This window comes from Myotis lucifugus, unplaced genomic scaffold (assembly GCF_000147115.1).
Source record: "Myotis lucifugus unplaced genomic scaffold, Myoluc2.0 scaffold_86, whole genome shotgun sequence".
NCBI classification, from domain to species: domain Eukaryota; kingdom Metazoa; phylum Chordata; class Mammalia; order Chiroptera; family Vespertilionidae; genus Myotis; species Myotis lucifugus.
Genome location: NW_005871134.1, coordinates 354,455 through 378,006, shown reverse-complemented (window position 1 = coordinate 378,006; position 23,552 = coordinate 354,455). Strand labels below are relative to the sequence as shown.

The 23,552-nt window shown below is 49.2% G+C and overlaps 1 pseudogene; it reads left to right on the top strand.

Annotated features, from left to right (window-relative positions):
• Window positions 1-1,723: 1,723 nt before the first annotated feature.
• On the top strand, window positions 1,724-5,085 carry LOC102430522 (annotated as a pseudogene).
• Window positions 5,086-23,552: the final 18,467 nt, after the last annotated feature.

The following is a 23,552-nucleotide window of genomic DNA, read 5'->3' as shown; positions in this document are numbered from 1 at the left end:
ACCACGTGTGGGTGCGCACATACAATGCGATTGAAACTTCGTGGCCCATGAGCAGAAGTTGGTTTTCGGCCTGGGCAAGTCTATTTTGAAGAAGTGGCGTTAGAAGAAGTGTGGGGGGGGTGTTGGGCGACGGGAGACGCGGCGCGGGGGAGGTACATTGTTTTAAGGTACACTCGCTGAGGTCAACCCCTTCCAACTCTCCCATCCACACTCGTCTATCTGAAACAAGTACATATACAAGACAAGTGTGGATGGGAGAGTTGGAAGGGGTCGACCTCAGTGAACGTACCTCAATCAGATTGAGGACGTTTTTTAGCAAAGGCCAGCTGAGGAGTACCCTAATTAAGTTAATAACAATGTACCTACCTATATAGTTTAAGTTTAAAAAATTTGGCTCTCAAAAGAAATTTCAATCGTTGTACTGTTGATATTTGGCTCTGTTGACTAATGAGTTTGCCGACCACTGGTGTAAGGGAAGGGTCTGTCCTTGGCCTCTCTCCTAGCTCTAGGGGTTCCCCGGCTTGTGCAGCACAATTCCAGTCTTCACAGGGAGTTGTTCCTGTGCATATGTCTTTGTGCCCAAATTGCCCCTTTTTATCAGGGCACCAGTCATGTTGGCTTAGGGGTCCCACCCTACTTCAGTATGATCTCCTCTTAACTAATTAACATCTGCCACCAAATAACGTCATACTCTGAGGTGCTGGTAATTTGGACTTCAACATACAAAATATTTTTTTTTTTGGCGGTGGCAGGAGAGGTACCAAATTCAACCGATAGCAGGTGAGTAGAGGCCAGAACCCAAAGGACAGGGATGAGCATGGAAGGCTAGAACTGGAGGCGCAGGCTCAAGCTACATTCACCCATGGGAGGAAGGCAGCTGGGTCAGAAGAGGGATCTGGGGGAAAGGTAGAAGCGGCTCACGGGATTTAAAAAGATAAGCTATCTCTGTGTGGTATGCACTGTCAAATCTGTGTTCCCACGAAAGCTACCTCTGCTCTATACAGTGGAGCGGGGGAGGGGGTTGCAGCTGTGCTGGCTCCAAGCCAGGACGAGGTCAAACCAGCACTGCCCCCAGGAGGCCAGGGCTCCTGGGTCACATGGGCTAACCCACAGCGTGGAGATGGGGCAATCCTGCCCGAGGGAGCAGAGCGAGGAGGAGACCGGGGCAGCAGCTTTGTGAGGGAAGAAAGAAGCAGACATAACGTTGCATTTGGCCTCAGACTTCCATATGTATTCATTTCTGAGGGCAAAGTTGATTCTCAGAAACATCTTGTATGGCAGCAATTAGTGTCCCTCTTTTATTGCTGAGTGTCACACGCTGCACCAAGGCCTGAGTCATGCTGTTTTTGGAGGAACCCAAGCTAAGAGAGCGATGCAGGCCCTGGGGGAATGAGGAGGAACCCTTCCCAAGGAGGCCATTCTGAATGGACTCAGAGCCAAACATGAAGAAGCCAGCAAAGCCGAATGGGTTATGGACCATTGACTAGGGTCTTGCTTTAGAGGTGAAGCTGGAGAGGGAGGCCTGGGCATATCTCAGAGGTTGGTGGGTTTGGGCTCCACTTAAGTACAGAAGAGACATGCGTGGATTTGTATTTCTGAAGGGCCACTTTGGCTGCTGAATGGAGGATGGATTGGCCGGAGCAACACGAGGGTCAGGGAGATCAATCAGGAGACCATTGTCGTAACTGAGTGTAGATTCGAGGCCCAGACTACGGAAGTGGCGATGGCCTGGAGAGAAGATGACAGAGTCCAAGCAGTTCAGAAAGTGGAACTGCAGGACTTGGTGAGAAACTGGGTAAGTCAGGGTTTGGGGGCGGAGAGAGGTGGGGGAGAGACCGTCAGGGCTGACTCCAGGCTTCTGGTGTCTCCCTGATGGAGGGGACATGGGGAAGAGTAAGGAGGAAGGGGACATGTTGGGCATCAGCTCTCGTGGTTCACAAAGGTCTCTGGAGCATGTGGAGGTCTGTGTGTGGTGCTCAGGAGGGCCGTAGGGCTTGAAGCAGAGGCATCTACCTGGTGACCTCAGTCATGTCCCTCATTTCAGGGCCTGTTCCTGCTGCTGAACCAAGAGGGTTGGGTTCTTAAACTGGACCGGAGGGCCGGAACAAAAGCATGGATGGAGTGTTTGTGTGAACTAATATAAACTCCAGTACCTTCTTCACCCCCAGCTTAGAGGTGGAAGCAGACAAGCCGAGTCCAGACCCCTACTCTGCCAAGGCCTACCACCCCCCTTTCCAAGCAGGACACTGTGCTTCCTCTAGGCCCTGGGCCCAGCAGGTCCAGCCTGTTCCAGGAGGTGGAATGTGGAGGAACCTGGTCCCAGACTTTGGAAACCTCCCTCTCATTGTCTTCACAGCAGTACCAGCGCCCAAATAATTTAGGGGGCCCAGGGGAAAGCCGACTTTACCAAGTCACTGCCCTCCCTCTGGCAGTAGTGGATGAGGTAGGGGGACATCCCAGTGGATATGGAGAGCAAGGCAGCAAGATGGAGAAGGGTCCAGCTCAGTCCTGGCCAGGATTCCAGCAGGAAACAGAACCACTCAAGGTGATGGGCTGAATGAAAAGATGGGCATGGTGAAGGGAACCAACAGAAGGGGAGGAGCACGCCATTGGCAACAGCAGGACACAGTTACCTTCCTAGGTCTGCAGGGTCCCGAGGCAGCAATGGTGTGTTCCTTCCGGAGCCAGGCTGGCCCTTGGAGCCATAACATCATAATGTAGCGCCTGCCAGCGCTGTGGCCCCACAGGGAGGAGCAGGGGGACCAAATGCTTTGACCTCTCCCCTCTTGCTGGTCTCCTGCCACAGCCTCTTGTTGGCCGAACCTAACAGAAAGGTGATGCATCCACAGAAGTCAGCCTTCCAGGACACAGAGGGGACAGAGGACAGATCTGGGGCAGACAGAACAGCAGCTCCCTGTGGGATCTGGGTGCAAGTGCCAGCTACATTGCTTTCCAGATGTTCAGGGAGTTTTGTCACATCTTCATTTTCCTCATCTGTAGAGTGAAATAACAACAGGCTAGACGTCTAGCTACTCAATTTCCCTCCCATTGTCACTCCCATGTATTTTATTCAGCGGCAGGCAGCCCCGCCCCATGTACACATAGGCTTGCCCACAGCACCCCAATGTTCACATGGGATTCGATGCCTTTTACAGCATCTTGGTGTGCAGTGCTTGGAGTCTGAGGACCTGGGTCAGCTCCATATCCTCCCTTTACGTATCTGAATCTTGATTTACTCACCTATTTAAAAAGTCACCATGAAAAACTGTTCATCTTTATCCTTTTTACCCACATCCTTCAGTACCCTTCCCCCATGGGCCCCGAGATGTCCCTTCAGGAAAGAGCTGGATGCACTAACGAGCATGTACAAGCAACTCCAAATTCTTGCAAGGCGCTGGGAGGACAAACCATGAACGAGGCAGCGAGTTTACAGGGTGTATCTTACTCATATCTGCATCACTGGTACCTCCTCCTCATGGACAGAGGATAAACGTAGAATGGCTAACCTCTCACCCTGTGTGTCTGTGTTTTGGGTACTGAGACCAAGCCTGGCTAACAGAAGGGGCTCCCGTGTGTGTGATCGGCCCATAAAAGGATTACTGAATTCAGTGGGGCCCAAAGGCCATATCTGAGTGTGAGGTTCATGACCCAGGGAAGCCAGCAACAGATCCCCGGGGCCAGGATCTCCCTCTTTGCATGTAACAAGTCAAGGCCTTGGCAGCAGCTGCAGCCAGCTGGCACCAGGTCCCGACGAGAGTTATTGTTTGGCCAAAACAGGAAGCCGCCCGAGGGGAAGTGTGGCCTCGCCTCAGTGAACCCCTGAAGAATGGCCCCCGAGAAGCGTGGGGACGTGCAGGCGGGCACGGGTGGCGTTGCAGCTGCACCCAGCCTCAGGCCCGGCAGTGGACCTCAGTTGACCCCTGTGGCCTGGAGCAGCGGGGACAGAGCTGGGAGCCAGGAGACTGGGTTCTAGTCTTGTGTGACCTTGGGCATGTCACTGCCCTTCTCAGGACATATCTCCTCATCTGTCAACTGATGGATGTGAGCTATGCATTTGCAGCTGAATGGATCCCCATCTGGCTGTCTCGTTGATCCCTCTGGCTGCCTGTTCCTGATGTCATCCAGTGCCAATGAGGCTCATGGAATGACCGTTTCCCACCAGGAGAAGGGAAACCTGATGGCTCCATAGCTCCTCACAATCAGTAAAGCTCCATCTCCTCATTTCATTTGAACCCCAACAGTTACATCAAGAGGTAAAGGTGGGGCCCTCTTGCCGTGTCACCAGGAGCCAGCCGCCCCGGCCTCTCCTCTCCCTGCCGAAGCCCAGGGGACAGAGTGGGAAGCAGGACCGTGTTCCGACGCAAGCTAATGGCCCTCGATTACCACAATCCAGCCGGCTTCAACTGCAAAGATGAAACAGAATTTAGAAACTTTATTGTTTGGCTTGAAGACCAGAAAATCAGACCCTACAAGATTGAAGACAGAGGTCATTTAAGAAACATCCACAGCAGTGACTGGACCAAGTTCTTGAAAAGCATGTCACAGATGTTAGCTGTCCTTTCAAGATTCAGGATCGACAAGAAGCAATTGACTGGCTTCTAGGTCTAGCTGTTGGACTTGAATATGGAGATGCCGCTGAAAAATACAAGGACTCAGTAATCTGATAATACAAAAAATGCTGACAATGCAGCTAAAAATGCAGAGCCATTGATCAATTTGGATGTTAATACTCCTGATTGTAAGGCTGGTGCAATGGGTTTGGCTAACCTTCTTCAGATTCAACATCACGATGATTCCTTGGTAATGCTTAAGGCAATTTGCATTTTGGTCCAGGAGTGCCTGACATAGGATGCAGTTGCTAAAGCAAATCAAGCAAAAGAGGGATTGCCTGTTGCTTTAGACAAGCATATTCTTGGTTTTGACACAGGAGATGCAGTTCTTAATGAAGCTGCTCAGATTCTGTGACTGCTGCAGATAGAAGAGCTCAGAGAGCTACAGACAAAAGTTAATGAAGCCATAGTAGCTGTTCAGGCAATTATTGCAGACCCAAAGACAGACCACAGACTGGGGGAAGTTGGAAGATGAACCTTTTAGGATCTCAGCCTCTCACCTATTTAGTACAGTTGGGAACCATGCATACCCTGGTATGTGTTTCAAAATCAAACATCACATTTTCAAGGGAAGAATCCCAGAAAATGGACTATGTTTTAGCGATTTACCATCATTACTTTTTCTTTAATAAAGTTTGAGAAAACAGGGGGAAAAAAGATGTAAAGGTGGTATTCATGGTTCCATCTCACAGAGGAGGACACAGAAGCTCTAAGTCAGGATTCGAACCCACACCCCTGGCCTTTATCCTGAAGCTCTTGGACAGCCTCATTTGATGAGTGACTGAGTGAATGTTCAGGTTGCAGAGGGAGATGGCCATCCACCACTGCGAGGTGGCTCTAGACCAGTGATGGCGAACCTATGACACGCGTGTCAGAGGTGACACACAAACTCATTTTTTTGGTTGATTTTTCTTTGTTAAATGGCATTTAAATATATAAAATAAATATCAAAAATATAAGTCTTTGTTTTACTATGGTTGCAAAGATCAAAAAAATTCTATATGTGACACGGCACCAGAGTTAAGTTAGGGTTTTTCAAAATGCTGACACGCCGAGCTCAAAAGGTTCGCCATCACTGCTCTAGACAGAGGGCCGCCAGCAGGGCAGGCACTGTGGAAACCCAGAGGAAACAGCAGGCCCCCTGTCTGAGGGAGGAGCTTGACTGGAGGGCTGGCAGCCTGAGGCCTGCTCAGTTTGTCTGCTGTGTTTTTATTTTTCTCAAATGAGGCTCTGCCACTTACCTACTGTGTGACCCAAGCAGGCCACTCCACTCTATGCCTCATGACCTCAGTGGTCATTGAGAGATGACAGCTGTCCCGCTGACCCTGGGCTGGGTGGGGATCCAATGAGCTGATGGGAGATGGAGGCTCATGGTCATGTGGATGTGCTGGTTGTTCACCTCTTCCTTCCTCAGAGGACCCCAATTCTGCTCATCCTCCCTATCTATCCCCAGGTTTCACACGGATCTTAGTGAGTCAGCACATGGCATCCCCTCAGAGGCTGTTACTGGTTGGAAACACTCAAGTCATCCTAAGTGAACCAAAGAGAAAGGCTTACAGTCCGGGCCTGGGAGAGAAGCCCTCTCTTGCACTCTCCCGCCAATTGTTCACATGGAAGCCTGTAGCTCCCATTGCCACTGACTGGCAGCCGACTTTCATCCCTGAGGGGAGAGACAGCCATCATGGGGCCGCAAGGGAACCAGCTGAAGACAGGAGAGAAATAGAAAAGTCTGTGATCCTGATGACAGCAGGACCTGCTGGAGGTGCTGGAGACACACACTCTGGACAGGCGGTTCCTTGTTTTATTTAGACTTTGGAGCCAGGGTGTTCTCTTACTTGCAGCCAAAGGTATCTTCGGGGCCCCTTCTCATCTTGCAGTGTCTGATGCGCAGAGGGGGGATGGGGTGCCCTCCCCACGTTGGCCCACTCTTGATATTCAAGCTGGGAGGACAGTTGCGAAACCTCTGGGCACCAGGCCAGAGCTGATGACTTGTTCACAGCTTTTTGGAAGCTCTGCATTCTTTCCTGTGTTTCTCGAACCAGACAATTCCTCCCTTTCCACAACTGGTCTCTGGCCCGGGCCCAGGCCACCCCACTGACATTAATGCTGCAAGATGGATGGGGCAGGGAGGCAGGGAGCCTGGACTTTTGAGGCCCCAGCCCCAGATGCATTCTTTGCTCAGCCTGTCTTTTTTTTTTCCCTTCCCTTCCCACACGGACCTTAGCCACTTTGCAGTCTTAAGATTACAGGTTTCAGAACATAAGGGTCCTTAAAGATGATCTAGTACAACCTCCTTGGTGTACAAAATGGAAACTGAGGCCCAGTGTAGGCCAAAGGCTTGCCCTGGGTCACCTGGAGCTGGGACTGGAACCCAGGTACCTTGACTCCCAGTCCAGGACTCTTTCCCATATACGACAAGAAGGTCATAACTTGACATGACTTTTTCTGCGCTGATTAGGGACTGATACTTGGTGTCTCTTGTCTTGATCCTCCTTTTCCATCCCTATGGCCGCTGCTCTGATTCGGGCTTCATGGTCTCTTGCCTGGGTGTTGGCCTCATTCTAAAAGTCTGTCTAATTCTCATCTGCAATCCTGCTCCCAACACAGCAGCCAGAAGGCTTGTCCTTAATACCGATCTGATTCTGTCTCACCTGCTTCACCACCTATAGGACAAGATCCAGAATCCGTAACCTCACTTAAGGGCCCCTCATGATTGGCCACTGCCCAACATCCGCTGTCACATAAGACCTATATTCCTTACTACTAACTCAATTGATGCCTCCTCCCGTCAGCTTTCCCAGGTCCCTCCTTCTGTGAATGGCACGGTGTCTGAGTTTATCATGGAACCTTTCTTAGGATGGGAGGGTCTGATCCCAGCTGTCTGCTTCACTGGATGATGAGGGCTTCCAAAGCAGAGGTAATATCCACTGAGCATCACTACCTGCCAGCACCCTTCACCAGGTGTGACCTTGCTCCTGTGCCGTTTCCTCTGGTTGGTTCCAGGTTGTCTGTCCATAGCCCTGTGAAGGCAAAGACCACAGGGGCAAATGATAGGAGAGTCTGATTCTTCATGGGTTCCATCCCACCCAACGGAGTCCACCTGCCGATCTGACTTGGGTGTGAATGTATCTCTACTCAAGATAACAGACACTGAGAACCAGGCCAGGACTGGGGCTTCGGGAAGAAGGAGAAATATGAACAATAAAATGGCAATAAGTACATAGCTACCAAAAATTGAATCTAAAAATCAAAATAAACAAACAAGGAATCTAATGAGCAAATAAACTGATGGATAAAATCGACCCAGAGGCATGGATACATGGAACAGACTGACAAATCTCAGAGGGAAGGGGAGTTGGTGAGGAGATATTAACTAAAGAACTTGTGCATATATGCATTACCCATGGACACAAACAATAGGGTGGTGACGATCTGTGGGTGGGGTGGGAACTGGGTGAAGGGGCACAATGGGGGGGGCAGGGGGGAAGAGAGGACATCTGTAATACTCTCAACAATAAAGACTTTTTAATAAAAAAGAAACCCAAACCATAAAATCTATACTAAGCATTAAAAAAAGAAAAAGTCTACTATGAACTTGTTTATTTTATAGTTGGAGAAAATTAGACAACAGTGAGAAAGGAGAACAATTCTAGTTCTAGCTCTGTTGACAGCTGGACATGTGGCCTTGAACAAGTCAGCCATCCTGTTCAAGACTCACTTTGCTTGTTCATCTGTTCCTTCCTTCATTCTAGAATCTTTCCTAAGGACCTCATCTGTGCCAGCTGAGGACTATGGATCCAAAAGTTAATCAGAATCTAAAGAAATAAAAAGATGTTTAAAGATGTTTGTAACCAGAGAAATACCAATGAAAACGGAGCCACAATACCATATCTCATCCATCAGTTTGGCAGAAACCCCAAAATTTTACAATGCACTCTGTTGGCAAGACTGTGGGAAAACAGGCCCTCTTGTTCATTGTTTGATGGGAATACAACATTGTGGAGGGGAATTTGGTAAATTCTAGAAAATTACCAAATATGTGTTTACCCTTTGGTTCAGCAATCCCACTTCTAGGAATCTGAGCTGCAAAATAAGACAAGATGTATGCATAAAGCTATTCATAGAAGCACCATCTGTAATAGTAAAAAAAACTAGAAACCACGCAAATGTCCGTCAATGGGGAGTAGTTGCCCACACAAGGGGTGACTTTGCAGATAAAAAAGAGAAGGAAAAGTATATCTAGATGCTGTGATGACATCATTTCCAGGGTACAATGTTATAGAAAAAAGCAAAGTGGAATAAAAAATATATATAGTGCACTCTCATTTATTAAAGAAAGGGAATACATATTTTCTTTAATTTTAAGAAGTCAGTTAAAATGTAAAAAATAAAACTTTAAAATTGTTACCTATTGGAGAAGGGAGGAGATAGGGTAAAGGGAATGGGGGTAGAAGCTAGACTTCTCTGAATATACCTCATTTTGTAGATTAACTATAAAAATAAAACAAAGCTAAACCCAAATAAAAGTCAGAAGCAATCCCCAAAAAATCAAAAGCAAAATTAAATAATTCAATCTGTTTATTGACTTCATGGCTTCACCATGCCAAGTGAAGTTATTGGGAGTGACTTAGAGACCTGGTGACTGGACTGCAGAGCACTCACAGGATGTAAATTCTAAAGACAAAAAAACTGCAAATAAATTGTAAAGTGTTTTCAGTCATCATATATGTTTAGTAATACTACTAGTATTGTTATTCTGAGATTTAAAGAAAATAGGAGGAAACAAAGCGGTCATCATGTTAACATTGTTAGGAAGCAAGATTTTCAGTATTAGAGAAAAGAGATACAAATATAAAATCAAGAACTTAAGTAAAATCCCTATATCTTAGCTTTTACTTAAAATATCAGTATGAATTTCTGATCTATATGTACATATATATTTTTTTTAAAGAAAGCATTTCCTAGCTCTGTACATTGAAAAGCCTAAATGCTTTTCAAATAGCACTGAGCACCCCTAGCATTCAGTTTTGTGGTATCTAAGTACCTCCTTGGAGAAATAGCTGATTCCAGCTATAAATGAAGGAGTGATAAAATTAAAATATTATTGTGTTGAAAATCTCCAACAAAATAGTGGATCTAGGTAATGGTTTTCAAAGGCTTCTAAAAGTGCAAAAATCAGACAACTAAGCCTTAGGGGCCTTTTGAGGCAAGTACACACACCTCTTATAAAGTATTCTTGCCAAAACTTTGAATCTGAATTTAATCAGATCTAACTACTAATTTCTAGGAAAAGCAAGGGACCAAAGACTATTTCAAACAACACCTTGGGGGACCCAGTAGGAGAAGCCCATTATGTGGAATAGTACAGGGGACAAATAACCTGGTTTATTCGATGAATAAGTGGGATAAAAAGAGGAGAAACTTATAGAATGAAAGAGACATAAAAGAGCTAACAACCAAGTGAAATGTATGGATCTTGTTTGGATCTTCATTTTGAACAAACCAACTTTAAAAAGACCATCTATGAGGTAATTATGGAGAAATTTCAACATTACTGGATATTTGATGATAAAAAATATGATTAAAATATAAGTATGATAATGGTATTCCAGTCATGCCTTTATCTTTTAGAAATACATGTAACAATATTTATGGATAAAATGATTTGATGTTTTGGAGTTTCTCCAAATAACCCAGTGAGGGAGAAGTTGAGGGATGTAAATGAAACAAGAGTGGCTTCAGTCGGTGAAGGTAGAAGCTGGGGGAGGAATATGCAGGGTTCTTTGCACTGTCCTGTTTTGTTGCTTTGTTTTTTTGTATGCTTGAAAATTTCCACAATAGAATGTTGTTGTTGCTCTCAAGGAGGTGGGAAGGAGGACTTAGACATATCAACCAAAGAGACCAGGTCCCCCTGAGGTAGTGAGGGGGGCCTTGGTTGGGAGTGAATTCAGATAGGAATGTACATGTAGAGGTAAGAGTTTCCAGTAGAGGGAAGAGCAAGTACAAGGAAGTTCCACATCTGGGGATGGCAAAATCTCTGCCTTGAGTGAACGGAGGGGCATATCAAGGTGGTGGCTGAGAATAAGATGGGGAGTATCTTTGAGGGCCTCAAATGCCCAGCCAGGAGCCCCTAAAGGCTCTGTGTTTTAGCAATGCCACCCAGTCAGCTGGGCAGATTGGAGGAAGAGATCTGGATGGGTGTGAGGAGACCTCAGCAGAACTTGGGCAGGGGTTCTAGAGAGAGACGAGGAGGCCAGAGCTGGGGCGTGCCTTGGGGGAGACTGTAGGAGATGGGCAGCTGTAGTGTGGAAGTGCTGGTGAGACAGGCAACCGTGCTGGGGTCAGTTTCTGGGCAGTTTGGTGGATGTTGGTGCCATTATTAAGACAGAGTTGGAGGAGCAAGTTACGCCCCTTCATGTAGAGCCCTGGCTGGGAGGCAGGGGCCTGGGTTCTGCCCCTGCTCTGCTGTCTGGCTGTGGACCCCAAGGCATGTCTTTGCCTCTTTCTGACCGATGGGTCCGACCTCGGAAGCAAAGGGTAGGAGCCTCAGATCAGAAGTCCCCCAAATCTATCACCAGACGGATTTGCACCCAGCCCATGCACGCATCCTTTTTGCCTTCAAAATCACGAGTTCTCATCTGGCCTCGCTGACAATCCAGTTGTGTGATGTCAATGGCATTTCCCTTCAGAAAAAGGAAATGAGGTTAGCAAGCGTGTTACCAGGAAAGGAAAGTTAGCTGGGCCCCACCCTCTGCAGCCCCATGCTCCCCCCTCAGAGCATGCAGGGCCCCTCTGCCTGAGCCTGGGAACAGGACCCAGAAATGTCACAGTTCAGAGAGAGACACCAACACAATATGGGTGAGTGTTGGCTGCTACAACTTTGATTTCTGAGCAGGACTGCCCCCAACAGAGGCAGCGCCCTCTCCAGTGCCCATGGCCCAGCCCCTGGCCACACTTGGAGACTGAGCTCACGGGAAGTTCCAGGGGGGCTCATTAAATGTCAGCAAGGCCCTGAACATGACCTCTTTGTCCGTGAGGAATCTGAGGCCCAGAGAGGAGAAGGGACAAGGCCAAGATCACAAGTCAGGTACAGGTCACATGGCACCTGGGGTCAACAGTCCAGAAAGCCTGTCATGCGGCAGGACTCCCAGAATGCCCTGCTCCTGATGGATGTCCCCAGAAAGTCTTTCTCCAGTTAAAAATATGAAGTGCCTTTATTAAACTAAACCACCCCAATCCTTAGCTTTTGACATCTGAAATTCCTTAAAATGCTGTTATGAAGACAAAATGAAAACAAATTCCAATCCATTCAATAAAATTGCAGGATATTTTTGAACTGAAAGAAAAAATTAACAGCAAATTGACACATTTGGTATGTTTGGCATATCGGTCATTTGAAGATTGATCACTTGGCAAATTGGCCATCAAGTGAATATATTTTTAGAAACTTGAGTAAGAGCCTCTCACTGGTCCATCCTTCATCCCTCCTCCTGACTATGAGTCCCGTGGGCAGGCCCAGGTCCAGCTGCCCTCTTTGCCCCTCACCATGGCCCAGTGCATGGCACACAGTGGGAGCGGGCGTTGGTAGGCAATCGTGTAGTAAACTGATGTTAGACCTGAATGTCCTCAAGGGCTGGAGGTAACAGGGTGGAAAAACCCCTCACCTTTGCTCTTATTGCAAAAGTCAACTTGGGTCATACTTTCCACTGTCCCCCCTGCAGGGAGGGCTTCGTCTGGCTCACCCTCCCACACACCCAGTGGCTGGGGGTTTTCAGGTGAAGCGGAACTAGGTGTCTGTGCCTCTGTACCTTTGCAGGATTGTTCAGCCACAATGGAGCCGGAAAAGGCAGTGTGTACTGGCAATGTGCAGCATTGGTGAGCCTGTGTGTGTGCACGCAACGGTGCGTGTGTGTGTGTGTGTGTGTGTGTATGCACAGGTGTGTGCACATGTTTCCACATGCAAGTGTGGACAGCTGTGATGTGCAGTTCTGTTATGAATATGCAGCTACCTATGGATCATGTTTATGTATGGAAATATGTAATGAAGTACATGTGCATATCCATGTTTGTATAGGCCTGTGTGTATACGTCCATTTGTGTACAAGCTTTCACAATGCAAGTACATTGAGTATATGTCCCTGTTTATCTGTGGAAGTGTATATATTTGGGTAAGGGTAAATAAGCGTTTATTTAGGCTTTTTGCATCAATACATGTTGTGCATTTATGCTAATCCATGAGTGTATAGAATATGTGTGCACGTTGGTGTAAGGTGTGTGTGTGCTCTGTAGATGCATCTTAATGTAAGAATATGGTATGAGATGTATGTAAGGTGCCTGTGGACACATGTGCATGGAGATCTACAAATGTGTGCATATGAGTCTGCGTGTGAAGCGTGTACGTGCACATACGAGGTATGTGTGGTGTGGATGATGCACACGGTTGCAGGTATGTACACACGCGAGCACATCCTTCTTGCCCTTTATTTTTCTCTTGGGGAATGACAGGGCTTCTGAGTCCTACAGTGGCTGGTGCTTCTTCCAGGAACATGGTTTCCTGGACCTGAGAGGTAAGAACATCGGAAGCCCCGTGTGAGCGAGGAAGCGGGGTGGCCTGAGGCTTGGGCTCCTCTGAGAACTGTGTGGACACCCCAAGTCCACTGCTGTGGACCAGGCTGGCGGAGGGGTTGGGACATCAGGGGCCTCTGACCTCACTGCGTGCCCTGTGGAATGTCACTGCCACCTCCAGTCTTCAGTCCACGCCTCAGTGGTTTCCAAACTTTTTTTTTTTTTGGTAGTCGAGCCAAAATAAAATCTTAAGGACCCTTCCCTGGAAAGCAGATGAATAAGTGGGAAATGCTGCAGCTGAAGGCTGGGGTTGGGGAGGGACAGGAGGGGTCTCCATGGAATATAGTTCTAAGCTCTGAGCCTACACTGCTCCTGGGCCTTTTCAGTTTACATTCTAGTTTGTAGTTTGAAAAACATAGCCACATCCATAATCTCAGCTAATTCTCATGAACTTCTTCCAGTCTGTTTGGAAACGCTGGAAGCAGAACAGAGAGAAGGACTGGCCCTGGCTCCACTCCGGCCCCCTCTTCTATGTGAGCAACTTCTGCCCCATCAGCTACTCTCACAGCCTCCTCATGTGAGGTCACTGAGTCAACACCTGGAGGTGTTCCATTCGAAGCTGGCTCACTGGAAGCAGCCCCAAAGGCGGGCTATTGTGCTTACGATGATCCCCGTTATGCAGGTGCAGAAATTGAGACCGGGAGAAGCTTTCTGGATTTGTGTGAAGTCAATCTGGAGATGCTGGGAAAGACTGGGCCCATCCTGACCTCAGATGCCCACCCTCTGTCATTGGAAGCACTTCTTTATTCTTCCAGGCCTGGCCATCCCGTGGTAAACCCCACATGTGGTTCTGTGGTTGCCCACACAAGCCTAAAAATAGCCAATAGGAGGCCGGGGCTCCCCCTTGGTGAGTGGCAAAAGGCCCGGGGACTTGCTCTGCCTCGCAGATGAGCAAATCCTGTCTAGCGAAGACTGGTAGTCTGGGTACCGAGTGTGACGTGCTAGAGGCCGTGCCAACCTTGTAACAGAGATTATTTTATTTCATTGGCTTGCTTTTTAAAGTCTGTGACGTCCCATTAGACAGACATGAAAATCAAGGTTTAGATGAATGAAGTGGTCTGCCTAAGGTCAAGGAGCTTCAGTCAGAACCCAAATTGTTCTGATCCGAGGTCCATGTTGTTCATCCCTCACCCCTTCCTTATCATGACCCTGGGGACAGCTGGTGCAGAGGTAAGAGCAGGACCTTTAGAACCACATCGGCTTCCGATCCTGCCTCTCTGGTGACTCCTTGTGGCCTTGGTAAGCCCTTACGTCTCTCGGTCTCAGTTTCCTCGCCCACGTCATAGGGGCCTCATGGCCCATTATGTAGGATCATGGTGGGGATTGACTGACACAAGGCATGGAGGTGTCCAGGGTAGGGCCTGGCATGTCAGAGGGGCTCAGTAAATGGCCATTCACTGCCTCTCTCCCTCCCACCCCTTAGTACCACGCTTCCAAAGTTGGGGTGAGAGGGGCAGTGTTGGTTGAGCCTCTGGAAGTGTCTTGCCAGGTCATGGAAGTGGAACTACTGATGAGAGGTCAGGAGAGAGGGTCCCTGTGATAGGGCATATTTTCAAAAAATGGCCTCAGGGGTATTTTCAGGTCCACATACTGAAACCTTGTCATTCTTCACCAAGAGATGAGTCTACCGCTCCTACCTGTGAAATTGCGCAGAACTTTGTGACTGCTTCAATGAACAGAATGTGGCCGACGTGACATTACGTAACTTCCCAGGCTAGATCTATAAAGGTGATACAGCTTCCGCCTGTCTACCTGTCTCTCTGTCTCTGTCTCTCTCTGGAATCCAGCAGCCATATTGTGAGGAAGCCCAAACCGTAAGAAGAGACCACAGTAGGTGCTTTGGCCAACAACCCTAGTGAAAGTCTCAGCCAATAGTCAGCTTTGACCTCCGGACATATGCATGAACAACTCTTTAAATAATTTTAGTTCCCAAACTGCAAACCACCCCAGGTAATGGCAAGTGGAAGAGAATGAACTATCCCAAATGCAGATTTGAGAACAAAGCAAATGTCTTTAAGCTCTGAGTTTGTGGTACATAATTCTAGGCAACAGGAACAGCCCTCCTTCCCCCGCAGCCCTCTGAGTCACCCAGCCAGGTACGGAGCTCCGCCCTGTGTCCCACTCCCACTCCCACAGGCATAACCTGGAGTCAGCCCTCTGTCCCTGCTGAGCCTTCCACGCCAAGCTGCACAGCCCTGGTTCAAAGCCCAGCTCTGTCGCTTCTCAGTTTCCTCTGGGCCAAACGGGAGTTCGGATAGTGCCTCTCAGGAGTCTGGGGATTCATGAAATAAAGCGCCTGGCACATAGTGAGTGCCTCCGAGGTGGATGCCGGCAGGTGAAACTGGAGAGAAGGGAAGAAGAGGTCAAAGATGTGGCCCAGCCTCTGACTTAGTCAAGGGAGAGTGGAGGACTGGGTTCAGGGAGCCTGGGGAGCGATGGGTCTGGTGGACACTGAGTGTGAGAAGCCCAGCTCTGTGCAGGCCAGGTGGGTCCCCAGATTGCTCTCTAAATGACCTGAGACATGGGAGTAAGAGGAGTGGGACTGGACAGGCCCTGGCAGGATCCAGCGAGAGGTGAATGCGGAGGGGGCAGAGGGGAGGAAGGGAGAGCACCGCAGGCAGGAGCTAGAGGTGAGGGGGAGAGGGAACCACACCAGAGCCAGGTGGGCTCGGCCACACCTGAGCATGGATTCTCAGAAACCAGGCCGCCCTCCCTGTTCAGACAGGGCCAGCCCAGCTCTATCTAGGGAGATAAAGCCCCTGCAGAGGCTACCAGACCAGAGACGTCCTTATCAGCTGCTGCTGTCTGGAGTACTTGGGAATGTAAACGCGCCTGATGCGCCAGACACAGGGTGACATAAAGCAGACGTGCAGGGGTCAGCTTCTCCCCAGTCCCTCATTCTCTCCCTGCAGCACGAAAGTGGGTAACGCGGGACACCAGCTTCACACGGCAGGACACCACTGGCCTCGGTGTCCTCTACTCTAACGCCTGGATGGGGGTTTTTTCCCTTCAAGTCACACTTGGATTTGGAGGGGCCTCAAGGAGCCCTTTCTATTAAGGTCATGTTGGCCAACATGCCCCAGGTGAGCCCAGCACGGAGAAGCAGGGCCCTCAGCCTGATGTGCCTGTGTGGCCTTGAACAAGTCCCTCCATATGACCAACAGGCTCTCCTCACTCCAGGGATGTGCACTGAAACCCCTGCTGGGCCAGGCACAGGGCTGGGCACTGGGGTAAAGAGGGACCCTGAAAACACAGCCCTCTAGCCCGGCCGGATTGTCTCAGTAGTTGAGCATCGACCTATATCAGTGATGGCGAACCTATGACACGCGAACTCATTTTTTTTGGTTGATTTTTCTTTGTTAAATGGCATTTAAATATATAAAATAAATATCAAACCTCACTCCAGGGATGTGCACTGAAACCCCTGCTGGGCCAGGCACAGGGCTGGGCGTTGGGGTAAAGAGGGGCCCTGAAAACACAGAATGCTGACACGCCGAGCTCAAAAGGTTCGCCATCACTGACCTATATGAACCAGGAGGTCACGGTTCGATTCCCAGTCAGGGCACATGCCTGGATTGCAGCAGGCTCAATCCCCAGTGTGGAGCATGCAGGAGGCAGTTGATCAATGATTCTCTCTCATCGTTGATGTTTCTGTCTCTCTCTCCCTCTCCCTTCCTTTCTGAAATCAATAAAAAAAAATATATTGGGAGAAAAAAACAGCTCTCTGGAGTTCTCTTTCTGGTGGGCAAGATGGACAAACAGGTAACCATCATAATAATAAAAGCTTAATATACTAATTAGACTGGACGACCTTCCAGATGAAGCCAGGGCTGCAAGGGAAACCGGGTCCCGGGTGCCAGAGGGAAGCCGGTCTGGCAGCTGGGGGAAGGAAGGCCTACTCTTGCATGAATTTTGTGCATTGGGCCTCTAGTCTAATAATAATCACAAGCACTTATTATATACCAGGCATGGTTCTGAGTGATGTACACATGTAAACTCATTCAAGTCCCACACCGCCCGTGGTATAACGTTGATAATATTTCCCCTTCACAGAGGAGGAAGCAGAGGCACAGGGAGGGGACGCACAAGTCCCAGAGCTGGGATTCAAGACCGAGAGGCCTGACTCCCTGGAGATGTGAGGAGAGCTGTGATGAGGGCTCCAGTCATGACCAGACAGTCTGTCCTGGCTGAGCTAGAGTGAGCTGGGACAGGACAAGGGAGAGAAAGGGGTTAGAGCCCAAGGCTGTCCCTGCTGCCTTCTTCCTCACACCCTCCCCCCACCCTTCTCACCCCCTGCCTGCCCAGCTGTGCCAGGGCCTGTGGCTTGGAGCTCCCAGTCTTGCCGTGGCCCCTTCACAATGACATGCACCTGGGATCCAGAGGTGTCAACATCAGGCAGTGGGAGCAGGGAAAGAGCATGGGTTTTGGGGTCAGATGGATGGAGTTTAAATCCTGGCTCTGCTCCAATCTGGTGGAGCGATGCTCAGCAGTGCCTCATTCCCCCATCTGTAAAACAAGGTGTGTCCTACATGACAAGCCATGAGTTCGGCTGACATTCCAGACTGTGTGAACACCAGTAACTGTGACTGCACCAGCAGAGATGCAAGCAAGGGGCATGGATAGCCATGATAGGGAGATGCAGCCATCTGGGGGCCTTCCCGGAGAAGGAGGCATTGAACTGACACCTGAAATAAATTCCTTCCTTTCCCCGTCATCTCTGACTTCCTTTCACACTTTTCCCTGAGCCCAAGATCTGGTCCCTGGGCTAAGGGGCTCCCAAGCTGGGCAGAAGGCTGTATGTTCAGTGTCACAGGGGTTCAGATCAAGGTTTGACAGGGTACAGGAGGGGGCACCTTGTAGGAAAATCTTTAAGGGATATGATCCTTGAAGAATGGGTAGGTATTTGCCAGGCAGACCAGAGGGAGAAGGAGAAGAGAGCCCTGGGCAGAGGGGGCTGGGGATTGAAGCTCGGAGGCGGGAGCCCAGAAATCTGCCTCCTGTGGGGATGGCTGGAACACGGGCTCACAGCAGAAGCATGAAGAAGGGTCTTGAGCAGCGTGGGCTTTCCCTTGAGGGTGCTATGGAGCCTGGAAGGGTGTGAGGACAGGAAGGGTGTGATCAGAACTCTGTGCTCAAAATGTGTCTCTGGCTGCTGTGGGGAGATTGGACTCCAGTGGGGAGATGGGTGAGAGGCTGAGAGGCCACTGGGGTCGCAATTCTGGAGATGCAGGTAAGAGAAAAGGAGGCCTGAAACCAGTCAGGGGCAGTGGGCGGGGAGAGTCTGTTTCAGAGCTGAAGGGATGGCCTTGGGACACGGTGATTGTCAGGGGGAAGAGGGGGGCAGGTGGCCTCAGGGGTCTGGCTCTTTTGGGCACAATGTCCATGATGGTGTCCATCACTGACAGAAACTAGAAGGTGAGGAGTAGTACTCATCCCCAGTGATGGTTCTGTTTGGGGCACACAAAGCATGGTTCTATGGTGCCACATCCTGGGCTCAGCTCTGACCATGGGAACACAGCCTCCAGGCATCCGAGTGGGAGGCAGGGGTGGGGAGAGGGTAGGAAAGGCGTGAAGACACCAAGGAGTCCTCCTCTAAGGTGTCAGGAGAAGAGGCCACAGAGGTGGGGGCAACAGAAGCCTGGTGAGCAGGAGGGGTCCCTGGGCCCATCCCGGTCTGGAGGCCGGCCTGTCCCTACACCTGTGGGTGATTTGGTCAGAAGCGGCAGGAACAGGGCCAGGTGCTGGAACAGAGGGGTCAGACCGAATCTGGGTTCAGCAACCTCACTATTTGAGTTCTGGGTGGGGAAGAACTCAGAGCCAAGACTCAAACTATCAGAGAACATTTGTTTGGGAAATCATGGAGGTAGAAGTAATTTGTAGAAGAAATGGGCTTAGGAAACAAGTGACAGACATAAAGGAAGGGCTCTCAGTGAGGAAGGTGATGGTAATGCACCAGGGGGAAGGGCAGCAGAAGAGGAAGGCACAGGTGTGCTCCTGGGAGGGCGAGCGCCCTGGGTCCTCCCTCCTCAGGGTTTAAGGGTGCAGAGTTTAGGGGAGCTCCCCGGGGAAGATCTCAATAGAACATTCAGCAGCTTTCCAGGTGTGTCCTTTCAGGGTCAGGTCTCCACTGATTGATTGGTCAGCACCAAGGCAGGGGGGCATTATTCAGTGCAGCTGGTCCTGAGGTCAGCCGTGGCCTCGCTTGTCTGGTTTTGCTGCTTTTCTGGGCCTGAAGCCGAGGCGTTTAGGGAGGAAAGGTTAGGGGGTCCAAACTGCAAGACCAGTGATATGCTAGGGGAGGCAAGACATCCTTTGCTCCTCCCTGAGGATGAGGTCCCACCCTACAATTGTCCTTTGCCTGCACCCAGGGATTTCCACGCTGGTGACCTGCTGTACCTGGCCCATTGTCCTTGCTCTGCTCATGTCTGCCTAACTGCCTACCACACCTTGAGCTCCATGGGCTTCTGTCCTGTGTATGCCGTGTGGGGGGTTGGACCAGAAGACCTCCAAGCCTCTTCCTCCTCTTTCTGACTTTTCCTGGATTTTTCATTTTCCTCTTCCCCTTATTGTCCATATGGCCTTCTGTCAGGCTTCCTCCACTCTCGGCCTTAGCCACCCCCACAGATCCAGAGCCTGTGTTAGACAAGAATGATCTCTAAGGTTGCACAGAAGGCCTCAATGTTTGTCCAAAGAGAAGCAAACAGATCCAGCTACCAAGGCCCCAGACTTTGCTCCTCTCTAAGGAATCTACTCTCAGCCCTGCCTCACCGGCCCCTCTGCCCTCGATTAGTCAGCTCCGAAGCTAAGGACACAGCCGTCTGCCCCAGCTCTCCCACTCCCTGACCCCCCGAGGACCCTGGAGCCGGGAGGAGCCGCCTGCAGGCCTGAGGATTTCCTTCCAATCTCAGGATTAGAGAGCCAGCTCCTCAGTAAAACCTCATCATCCCCAGAGCGGGGGTGTGGCGGCTCTCAACAGACCCTGGAATTCAGAAAGAAAGCAGCTGGTGGCAGAGAGATAATGACCTTTGTCTGGGTTTTTTAGTTTTCTTTACAAATCGCTGGATGCCATCACATGGACCCCCCCTCCCCCCCCCGCCCCACACACACACCCTGGCCCTGTGAGGACGGTAGAACAGGGAGAGCCATTGCTGTACAGACACAGAAATCCAGGCTCTGAGAGGGAGGAAATAACTGGCCCAGAGTCACACAGCGAGGGACAAAGCTGGGACTTTGACCTTGACTCTGCCACAGAGATTTCTGACTCTTGACGATTGCCCCAGTTTCTCCAGAAGTCACATGCTATCTGCGGGTCTCCCCAGGCAGATGAGAGAGACGAAGAAGAGGGGCAGGACAGGACGGCGTGAGCCTGGTGAGCCTCATGCCATCACCTGCACCAGGCGAGAGCTTCACCCTGCTCTGCCTTCACGTGGATTTGAGGCCCTGCTATGGCCCTTAAGTCGCTGGGTGGCCTAGCCTCACTGACCCTCCAGCCTCTTCTCTGCCCTCTTCCTTTTTTTTGTTCTATAGGTTCCTGCTACAAGGTCTTCTTTACTTCCTTAAACACACCAGGGTCCCAGCCACAGGGCCTTTGCATGGCAGTTCCTTTAGCTTAGGAGGCATGCTCCAATCCCCAGCCCCTTCCATGTTCACAGGTAATGCCTCTCCATCCTTCCGTCTTTTAAACATAACAGACTTATTAAGGTATAATTCATATATCATACAATACACCTGTTTAAAGTATATAATTCAATGGTTTCGGTGCATCTACAGATTGGGGTAACTATCACACAATCATTAGAACATTTGCAAAAGCTGTACTCATCAGCAGTCACTGCCCCGCCCCCAATTTGGCAATCACTGATCGAATTTCTGTTTCTATGGATTTGCCTACTCTGGACATTTCATGTAAATAGAATCATACACTATGTGGTCTTTTGTGACTGGCTTCTTTCACTTAGCACGATGCTTTCAAAGTTCATCCATGTGGTAGCCTGTATATATGTACTTCCTTCCTTTTCATTGCCGAGCAATATGCCATCACATGGACGATACCACATTTTATTTATCCATCCATCAATTGATGGACATTTGGATTGTGTTCACTTTGTAGCTAGTATGAATAATGCTTCTGTGAACATTCGTGTACAAATTTTTGTGTGCGCACATGTTTTCATTTCTCTTGAATATATTTATCTCTAGGAGTGAGATTGCTGGGTATTTCTATGTTAAGTCTTTTCAGGGACTGCCAGACTGTTTTCCGCAGAGGCTGCCTCATGTTCATAGCAACTAGCAGTGTTTCAGGGTTCTAATCTCTCCACATCCTCATCAGTGCTTTTTGCTATCTTCTTTTCTTAATAGCCATTGCAGTGAGTATAAAGTGGTATCTCACTGTAGCTTTGAGTTGCATTTCTCTGATGGTTAAAATGTCAGAATATCTTTTTGTGGACTTATTGGCCATTTGTAGACCTTCTTTGGTGAAATGCCTGTTTTAAAATTGGGTTATTTATCTTTATATTATTGACTTATAAGAATTGTTTTTATATCCTAGATACAAGTCCCTCATCAGATATACGATTTGAATTTTTTTCCCATTCTTCATCGTGTTACTTGAAGCATAAAAGTTTTTAATCTTGATGATATCCGATATTTCTAATTTTCTTTTTGTTGCTAATGCTTTTGGTGTCATTTCCAAGACATCATTGCTTAATCCAGGTCAAAAACATATACAGCTATGTTTTCCTCTAAGAGTTGTATAACTTTATTTTTTATATTGAGGTCTTTGATCAATTTCAAGTTAATTTTTTGTTTATAGTGTGAGGTAAGTGGTCAACTTCATTCTTTTTTAAAAATATATATATTTCTTTATTGATTTCAGAGAGGAAGGGAGAGGGAGAAAGAGAGAAACATCACTGATCGGCTGCCTCCAGCATGTCCCCCACTAGGGACTGAGCCCGCAACCCAGGCATGTGCCCTTGACCAAAATCAAACCTGGGACCCTTCAGTCCACAGGCCAACGCTCTATCTACTGAGCCAAACCAGCCAGGGCCACTTCATTCTTCTGCATGTGGATATCTGTGCCACACTGGCACAGCCAAGGGTGATCCCGAGTGGGGGGTGAAAGGATTAAGGAAAGACAGACAAGAGAATAATAGCTGGGTCTCGGTGGGACGCTGCTCCCTGATGAGGAGCCAGCGCCCACAAGCCGTGTCTTTATTTTATAGCAGATGCCACGAGGCAAAGTAGGGGCATGCTCATGTTGTTTACAGCATTCTCGTGAGTTTCAACCTCACTCAACTACATGCACCTGAACTCTATCACAAGGCATGTGGGGTTACGTGTTTGGACCATAGGTTCAAGCTTACACCCACAGCCGTTGGCTATGATTGTGCTGGGAGGGCCCTGCCCTCCAGCTGGGACTTGCACGTGGCAATGAGAGGACCCTGTCCTTTCATTAGTCCGAGGCTTGATCCTAGCCAAAACACCGTACCCGCGCCCCACAGATATCCAATTGTCCCAGCACCATTGGTTGAGAAGACTATCCTTTCTCTCATGGAGTGTCCGTGGCACCATTGTCAAAACTGATCGCCTGTAAATGCCATTCGTCCATCTCAACTCACGCATCACTTCCTCGGGGAAGCCTTTGCAGACCCCCTCCTTACTGTATGTTTGTAAAACAACTATGTTTATCTGTATGATGTAGTAGTCATGAGCTCACACTCTGAAGCCAGACAGCTGAGGTGCAAATCTCAGCTCTGCCACATCCTAGCTGCCTGGCTTATTGTTTCACTTCTCTGTACCTCAATCTCCTCATCTACACGTGGGGGATTTCCTTACCTCACAGGTTTGTCACCAGAGTTGATAATGTGTAAAGTACATGGCAGGTGGTAATAAGGTCGAATGTACGAGATCGTATAAATCAGTGTCATCTCCTTACACTTTAAGCTCCATGAAGACAGGAAGCCTGTCTATTTTGTTTTTCACGGAATCCTCAGGCCTGGCTCAGGGAGGGCATTCGACACCCGCTTGTTGAAATAATTAGTAGTGAAGGCGCACGTGCATGAATGAATGAGCCTGGTAAACAGGGTGCTAGTCCCACCCTCACACTGTCTGACTGTACGACTTTTCCGGACTCTAAAGCCAGACCATCGGATATATGAGTGCTTTACTTCCTTTCTCTATTGGGATGCACAACTCTCTTCACTTGAAATCAGAGGAACCTAATGGATAAGGCAGATGAAGGGGGCTGCTGTGAGAGAAGCCAGGGCAGGGCCAAGAGCCCCCCTCTCCTGAGCACCCCAAAGGCCCTCCAGAGCCTCC